At 44.3% G+C, this 7,870-nt stretch overlaps 1 pseudogene; it reads left to right on the top strand.

Moving 5' to 3' along the window:
• Positions 1 to 2,094: 2,094 nt before the first annotated feature.
• LOC107293165 lies at positions 2,095 to 5,158 on the top strand (annotated as a pseudogene).
• The last annotated feature ends 2,712 nt before the right edge of the window (positions 5,159 to 7,870 follow it).

The raw sequence follows: 7,870 nt of genomic DNA, 5'->3' as shown, positions 1-7,870 counted from the left end.
GATGGCATTTGGACCCTCAAAAATTGTCTTGCATGTATCCGAATTTGCAACCAAAATGTTGGAGATGTGGTAGTATGGATGCTACTTATTATCACATTTGGTGGACATGTAGGGATGTTAAAGCTTTTTGGATTAAGATTTGGTGGAATATTCAACAGATTTTTAAGAAAAAGATAAAATTTATACCGCAGTTATTTCTATTGGGTATCATGGATAATTTGGATCAAAAAGAAATGACACTGATGTTGTATTGTATAACAGCAGCAAGGACATTAGTTGCTCAAAATTGGAAAAAAAAGATATTACCAACTATGGATGATTGGAGACAGAAAGTATCATATTTTGCAGAGATGGAAAAAATATCCGCGTACCTGAAGGATCATTCTCAGGAAAAATTTATCTCAATATGGAGAAAGAGGTAGGAAAGAGGGAGGAAGGAGGAGTGGCAGTAGGATGGGAGGAGGAAGGTGTAGGCAAGTGAGAGGGTGGTGCAGGAGGGGGACACCGGACACGTCCATGAATGTATTGATTAGTGTTGATTCTTTTTTTGGTTGATATTGTGATAAAAGATTTATGTTTTTGTTTTTCAATGAAAAATCAATAAAAAATTTATTTAAAAAAATAATAATCCATTTTTCAGTACGTTCCATTTACCACCACAGATTTGTTAAATTGGAAGCAGCATTATGGCCCTTTAACTACTAAGCCAACGGAAATGGCAGATTTGTTTCAGACCATTATGCAAACTCACAACCCAATGTGGCAGGATATCCAACAGTTATTGAATACCTTGTTAACTCCTGAGGAAAAGGAAGAGTGGAAAGTGGCTGTTAGAACGTGTGTGAGAGATAGGAATCCGGCTGCGCAGGATCTGCAGGCAGTTGTTACGACTAAAGCCCCAGAGACTGATCCGGGGTGGAATGTTCGTGATGACTCCCATATGACATCGTTGAAAGAATATCAGAATCTAGTAGTGGAGGCACTGCGTAAAGCTGGAAAGCCTCCAGTAAATATGTCCAAGCCATCTTTAGTGACTCAGGGAGCAGAAGAAAGTCCAGAAAGTTTTTTGCAGAGGTTGATAGAGGCTTATGAAATGTATACTCAGATAGACCCCAGGCATGAGAATCATGTGAGGATGTTAAATGTGCGTTTTATAGCACAGAGTTATGAGGATATCAGAAGAAAGTTGCAAAGGCTTGAAGGAGCTTTAGGGAAGAATACATCTGAATTGTTGGAAGTTGCAAGGAAAGTGTTTGTCAATAGGGACAAAATAGAGAAGAAGGAAAAGGAGGAAGAATGCACAAAAAGACAGAATTGCTGGCAGTAGCTCTGCAAGGAGGGATGTTACTTGGACCAAACCAGTGTGCTAATTGTAGGGAGGAAGGTCATTGGCAGAGAGAGTGCCCAAAGAAAGTGATGAGAGGACAGGGGTGGAGAGGTAGGTTAGGAGGGGGACGTGGTGGCTTCGGGCGTGGAGCACCTTTGAGGTCCCCCTATGGAGGCAGAAGATTGAGAGGAAACAGAGGAGGTCGAGGAGGTTTTGATGAAAGAAGAGAAGTAGAGGGGATTGGATTGGCAGGGACTGGATGGACAGATTGACGGGGACCAGGCTTGGGCTTAGAGGAGACCCCCCCCTGAGACTTTGGTTGCTATGAATGTAGGGGGTCGGCAGACAACTTTTCTGGTGGATACTGGTGCAGGGAGGTCAGTTGTGAATAGCCAGGTTGCTATACCAGGTCCCCACCACATACAAGTTCAAGGTGTGACAGGACAAGTGTTGGGACGCCAAGTACTCCAGCCAGTAACATGTGTGTTTAAAGGTTCAAAAATTCAGCATGAATTTTTATACATGCCTGAATGCCCGATACCTTTGCTGGGCAGGGATCTGCTCAGCAAATTAGGGGCAACTATTTCTTTTGATGAGGGCCAACAAAAGATTCAAGTGAAACATCAGCCTGAGACTATGTGGAGGCTAATGGTTGTAAGATCGGTAGAGGATGAGTTGCAGGAGGAGAAGTGGAAGGAATTTGGAGTACCAGGGCTGTGGGCAGAGGATAACCTACCAGGCTTTGCCCCCCCCCGGTGATTGTGGGGATGAAACCATTGGCAACACCTGTGCATATTCGCCAGCGGTCATGTTCCAATGATGCTATAGTTGCAATATATGAGAGTATTCAGAGGTATCTGGAAGCAGGGATTTTGGTGCCTATCCAGTCACCTTGGAATACCCCTATATTGCCCATTAGGAAGCCAGATGGGTCTTACCGTCCGGTGCAGGATTTGCATGTCATCAATTCCGTGACAGTGACTATTCACCCTGTTGTGCCCAACCCATATACTTTGTTGAGCCTGATTCCACCTAAAGCAGCATGGTTTTCTGTGATAGACTTGAAGGACACATTTTTTACAATCCCCGTTCATGAGATGAGCCAACCCTTGTTTGCCTTTGAGTGGGAGAACCCAAGGACTGGATTGAAATCACAGTATACTTGGACAAGGCTACCACAGGGATTTAAGAATTCACCCACCCTGTTTGGTACTGCTTTAGGGAAAGATTTACAGCATTTTGTGCCCCGGCAAAGGGGGGACACCCTTTTGCAATATGTGGATGATGTGTTGGTGACAGGTCAGACAGAGGATACCTGTTGGGAAAATACAGCATCTTTACTGGGATTGTTATTAAGATGTGGCTATAGGGTGTCTAGGAAGAAGGCTCAATTAGTGAAACAGAAGGTGCGCTATCTGGGGTATGACATCGAGCGTGGACATAGAGCCCTGGGGTGGGAAAGAAAGCAAGCGGTGTTGGCCATAGCTGAGCCCACAAGCCGGAGACAACTATGAGGATTTTTGGGTTTGGCTGGCTTTTGTCGGATATGGATTCCAAATTATGCTTTAATGGTGGCCCCCCTATATTCAGCCACAAAGGGGGGTGAGCATGAGTTGTTTTGCTGGGAGGGGGAACAGAAAAAGGCTTTTAGGGATGTTAAGTTAGCACTCACATCAGCCCCAGCTTTAGCCTTACCAAATCTGGAAAAAGCTTTTAATCTATATGTGGATACCAGAGATAATGTAGCCTTGGGGGTATTGACCCAACAGTTAGGCCAGTGGCAATGGCCAGTGGCGTATCTGTCTAAAAAGTTGGACGGTGTGGCTCAGGGGTGGCCACATTGCTTGAAGGTCCTTGCTGCTATAGCAGTCCTGTTGCAGGACTGTAATAAATTGACCTTCTCATGTCCTGTGAATGTGCACACTCCCCATGCAGTGCAAGCCATATTGGATAATAAAGGGCATTTATGGATAAGCAATCAAAGGCTTTTTTAAATATCAAGCACTGATTATTGAAAATCCACAAGTCAAGATAATTGTCTCAAACCGACTAAATCCAGCCACCTTGTTGCCAGGAGACATCAACATAGAACATGATTGCTTGCAAGTGTTGGAGAGTGTTTACTCTAGCAGGCATGACTTGTCTGACGTCCCTCTTCAGGCAGCTCAGCTCAATTGGTATACAGATGGTTCCAGCTATATGTATGAAGGACAAAGAGTTGCAGGCTATGCTATTGTAGATGATGATAAGGTTGTGGAGAGTGGGCCTTTGGGCTCTGAACATAGTGAACAGGTGGCTGAATTGTGGGCATTAATTAGAGCATTAGAAAGAGCTGTGGGAGAGACTTTGAATGTGTGGACAGATAGTAAATATGCTTTCCTAACACTGCATGCACATGGGGCTGTTTAAAAAGAAAGGGGATTTCGAGATTCAGCAGGCAAATATGTACAACATGGACATCTAATTCAGCGCCTCCTTAATGCAGTACAGATGCCAGCTAAAGTTGCAGTTATGCATTGTAAAGGACACCAGAGGGGAATTGATAAGGTGGCCCAAGGGAATAGGAGAGCAGATTTGGAAGCTAGGAATGCTGCCAAAAGAGGAAAATCTACCTTAGATCTTTCCATACATGTGGCCATGGATATGGGAGTCCTGCCCTCTACTATCCAACCAACATACTCCCAGCAGGAATGTGTAAAGGCAGTCACTGATCTTAAGGTCACTATAAAGGATGGGTGGTACCTGTTACCTGATGGGCGCATCTTTGTTCCACTGTCCTCAGCTTGGGCTCTGGTTCAATCTTCTCATGATGCTACCCACATGGGTAAAACGGGGCTGGAAGAGGCGTTAGGGCGGGAATATTACATCAATGGGATAGCTGGCATGGCAGCTCGGGTTGTATCCCGATGTGCTACCTGTGCCAAGGTCAATCCTCAACAAGGACCCCTTTTGCCACCAGGAACTATACCTTCATCATATTTTCCTATGGATTCTGTAATGGTTGATTTCACTGATATGCCTAGATGTGGCTTGTACAAGGCTCTATTGGTCTTTGTGGACAGGTATACAGGTTGGCCGGAGGCCTTCCCCACTAAAACTAAACAGGCAAGGGAAGTGGCTAGAGTTTTGCTGAAAGAACTGATCCCGCGGTTTGGAAGCCCATCTCTTATTTCGTCAGATAATGGGCCCGAATTTATTCATCAGATTAATCAAGCTGTGGCCCAGTCTGTAGGGTCCAAGTGGCGGTTCCACAGTGCTTTTCATCCTCAGTCAGGTGGTCCGGCTGAAAGAATGAACCGCACCCTAAAAGAGAAAATTACTAAGATATGTACTGAAAGTCATTTGAAATGGCCAGACGCTTTGCCCTTGTCCTTGTATGCTGTCAGATATGCACCTCGTAGACAAAGTAAACTGTCCCCTTTTGAGTTAATGTTTGGGTGGCCTCCTACCCTGTTGCGACGGAATCTTGCCGGCTGGCCAGATCTGGGACATAAGGGGGGAGTGTGGGCTCTGAAGATGGTACAGGAGCTGAACAGACAAGTGGAGAAACTCAGAAACTATGTTATTGAACAATCACCACCTAGGTTGGTGAGTAGATGCCACTCCTTTAAACCAGGGGATAAGGTGTGGGTTAAACATTGGAAGAAACAACAGTTGGAGGGTCGATGGAAAGGGCCGTATGAAGTGATATTGGCCTCCCCTCTTGCTATTAAAATTGCAGAGTCCAAGTCATGGATCCACTGGACAAGGGTTAAAGCGGCTGCAGATCCCTTGTGGAAAGTGTCCTCACAACCCATGGCTCCTACCAAACTCACTTTTAAACGCATATAGTGTATGCCTTGTTATTTGTGTTATTAATGCTCTACTTATATAGGCTATTCTACCCACTTCTGGAGCTACTCTGCTGGAACCTTACTGGCAATAGGTTCCTCTACACACAGTAGAGAAGACCCCTGCTAAGCCACACCGGAAGCTGGCTTTCTACGCACGGGAGAAGACAGGATGGGGATTCTTGTTTTCTTTTGCTTACCTTTTTCATTTGTCCTGGGTAATTATGTATGTGTTTCCAATTTAGGTCAGTGGAGCAGGCCAGAGGAGGCTCCCCAAGTGATACTATCCTATCTGATTGGGACAGGTGAATGTGGTGGTAACTCCCCGCTTGCCTTTACTCCAGAGTGTTGGAATGGAGTGTTGCCCCATCCCTGTCAGCATCCACGAGTATTTGATAAAATTGCAAAGGAGGCGTGTCTCACTAGACAGCCTACTAATCCGGATGCCTGTCCCATAGTGGGATACATCATGAGGAAGGGAATGTGTGAAAAGGCCCCCTATAAAGGAGTCCTTCCTCCCATAACTCTGGATTGTGGACCTCCATTATTCTGGGGTTGGGAACAAGTCACCCTAGTCTCGCAGTTAAAACCCGGATGGAAGGGGACTTTATATTGTGCGTGTGAACCCAGTAGAATTTGGAGTTATGATCAGAAAACCACAAAGAGCAAAATCTACAAGAAGGAGGGCTAAAAGGTCCTACCCCGACAAGGGAATGCCTCATCCCTTAACCTCACGGATGCAGTACAATCTGTGGGTACAATTGGCTAAGGCTGCTAATGTCACAGACTTTTGTCTTGCTGAATCATACGACGTGGAAAATTTAATTTCTACTTGCCTGATACCTGTGTGTGTCCCAGCCTCTGTAATGAAGGCCTACTCACATACTGGTCGACTACACGGTGTGTCAGAAGATCAGATAAATTATGATTCACTATCTGCTTGGGGACATGCCTCTTATCAATTACCACTTGATGCTCTTGTGTTACATACCCCTACTGTAGCTGTACCTGAGGGTGTTGCTTGTGCTAAAATCACTGGCTGTGAGCAATCTGCTGCACAACCCAAGCCCCTTTGTATTAATGTGGGCCAAGATAAGCTGAATTGCTCATCATTCCAGTCAGCACGCTCTAATTATGGCCACATATGGTTGCCAAACGGCTGGTTCTTCACATGTGGAAAGGAAACATTCAATTATATCCCTGCTAATCTAAGCACTGCTTACTGCTGTCTGAGTAGACTGACTGCATTCTTACCAAGTAGGTCAGCGTTTACTGTTTCTAATACCACTCGCTATAGGAGAGCTGACACTTTGAGTGAGGACTGTGACTCCACCCGCACCCTATTAAATCCAGCTGAATACAATGCATTGGCCATTTCCCTAGTGGGAGTTCCTGCTTTAGCTTTGTGAGCCCATATCAATATCAACTCTGTTGCATGCAGTCTGGCTAAGACAATTAATGCTACTTCAGTGGCTTTATCAGCCATTAATCAAGAACTCATAGAATTGCGTAAAGCTATTCTGCAGAACAGGGCTGCCATAGACTATCTTTTACTCCGCCAACATCTAGGGTGTGACTCATTCGAAGGAATGTGCTGTTTTAATCTTACTGATCAATCAGAGGTGGTAAAACAGCAAATTAAAGTTCTTCACAAAGTGGCCTCAGAACTGCAGATCAATACCTTAGGCAGTTGGTGGGACAACTTGTGGTCCTGGCTCCCAATGGGTCTTATTGGTACTATTATTCAGTATGTAGTAATCCTTCTTGCTATACTGATTGGTGGCTGTTGTCTGGTTCAGTGTCTCTTTTCATTGGTGATTAATGTATCTTTGCCAAAGCAGATGTCTCTGTTGGCTGAACGGAAAGCAACGGCCCAGGTCATGGCTATGTGGGATTATGAGAACATGAAAACAGCGGATCCTAGTGTCACTGGTTGAGAGTAATCGTCCTAAAAAAGTAGATTAATCTCAAAAAGGGGGGAGTGAAGTGGGTCAGAGAGCATTCCAGAAATTGTTGAGTCTATAGATAATGCTCTCTCCCACTGTCCTTGACCGGTTAAGCCATATCCTGTCTTCTGCTTTGCTTAGTAGCCAATTCCCTATTTTTATCTCTGTGTCAATGTTCAGCCGTCTGGTATTTTTCCATACTATCAGGAATGCTGAGAACACAATGTTTAGAATATTACCATATATGGGATCCAGAGGGGTCAGGAAATGCATACGTTGTATGAACTATATATGTGGTCTCCGAACACTCCTTGGGGTTCAGACCCCTTGGCTCATGAAGCTTTCTGAATCTGCGCATATTAAATCTTTCCTTCCTCAAAGTGCTGGCTCGAGTCCTTTCTTTCCACAACACAATCAATTTACTTTTATTAAGTGATATGTAGGATATGACCAAAAACTGAATGAACTTTGTTGTTCTACTATCTTGAGACCAGAAATAGTCTTTGATTTGGTTCAGATTAAATTTTTAAAGCAAGTGTTCATTAGATACTATTATCCACAGAAGTTAATTCACTGGAAAGAGATTTAATATTTCAAAACCTGCAATAGAGTTTTTACAAATCAAATGATTTCAGGTTTTTTTGATCTTCAATGTGGTACTTGGCAGGACTGCCCCGTTCAACTTTTAATTTGATCCTTGAAGTTTTGGCCACCTTTCTAAAGCAATAGATTGACATGAAGGGTCTTGCTTTTGCATGGTATGGGTA

This window comes from Protobothrops mucrosquamatus, unplaced genomic scaffold, assembly GCF_001527695.2.
Source record: "Protobothrops mucrosquamatus isolate PMUCROS unplaced genomic scaffold, P.Mucros_1.0 scaffold_173, whole genome shotgun sequence".
Lineage (NCBI taxonomy): Eukaryota > Metazoa > Chordata > Lepidosauria > Squamata > Viperidae > Protobothrops > Protobothrops mucrosquamatus.
Note: the sequence above shows the minus strand (reverse complement) of the source record. Positions and strands in the feature narration are given on the sequence as shown.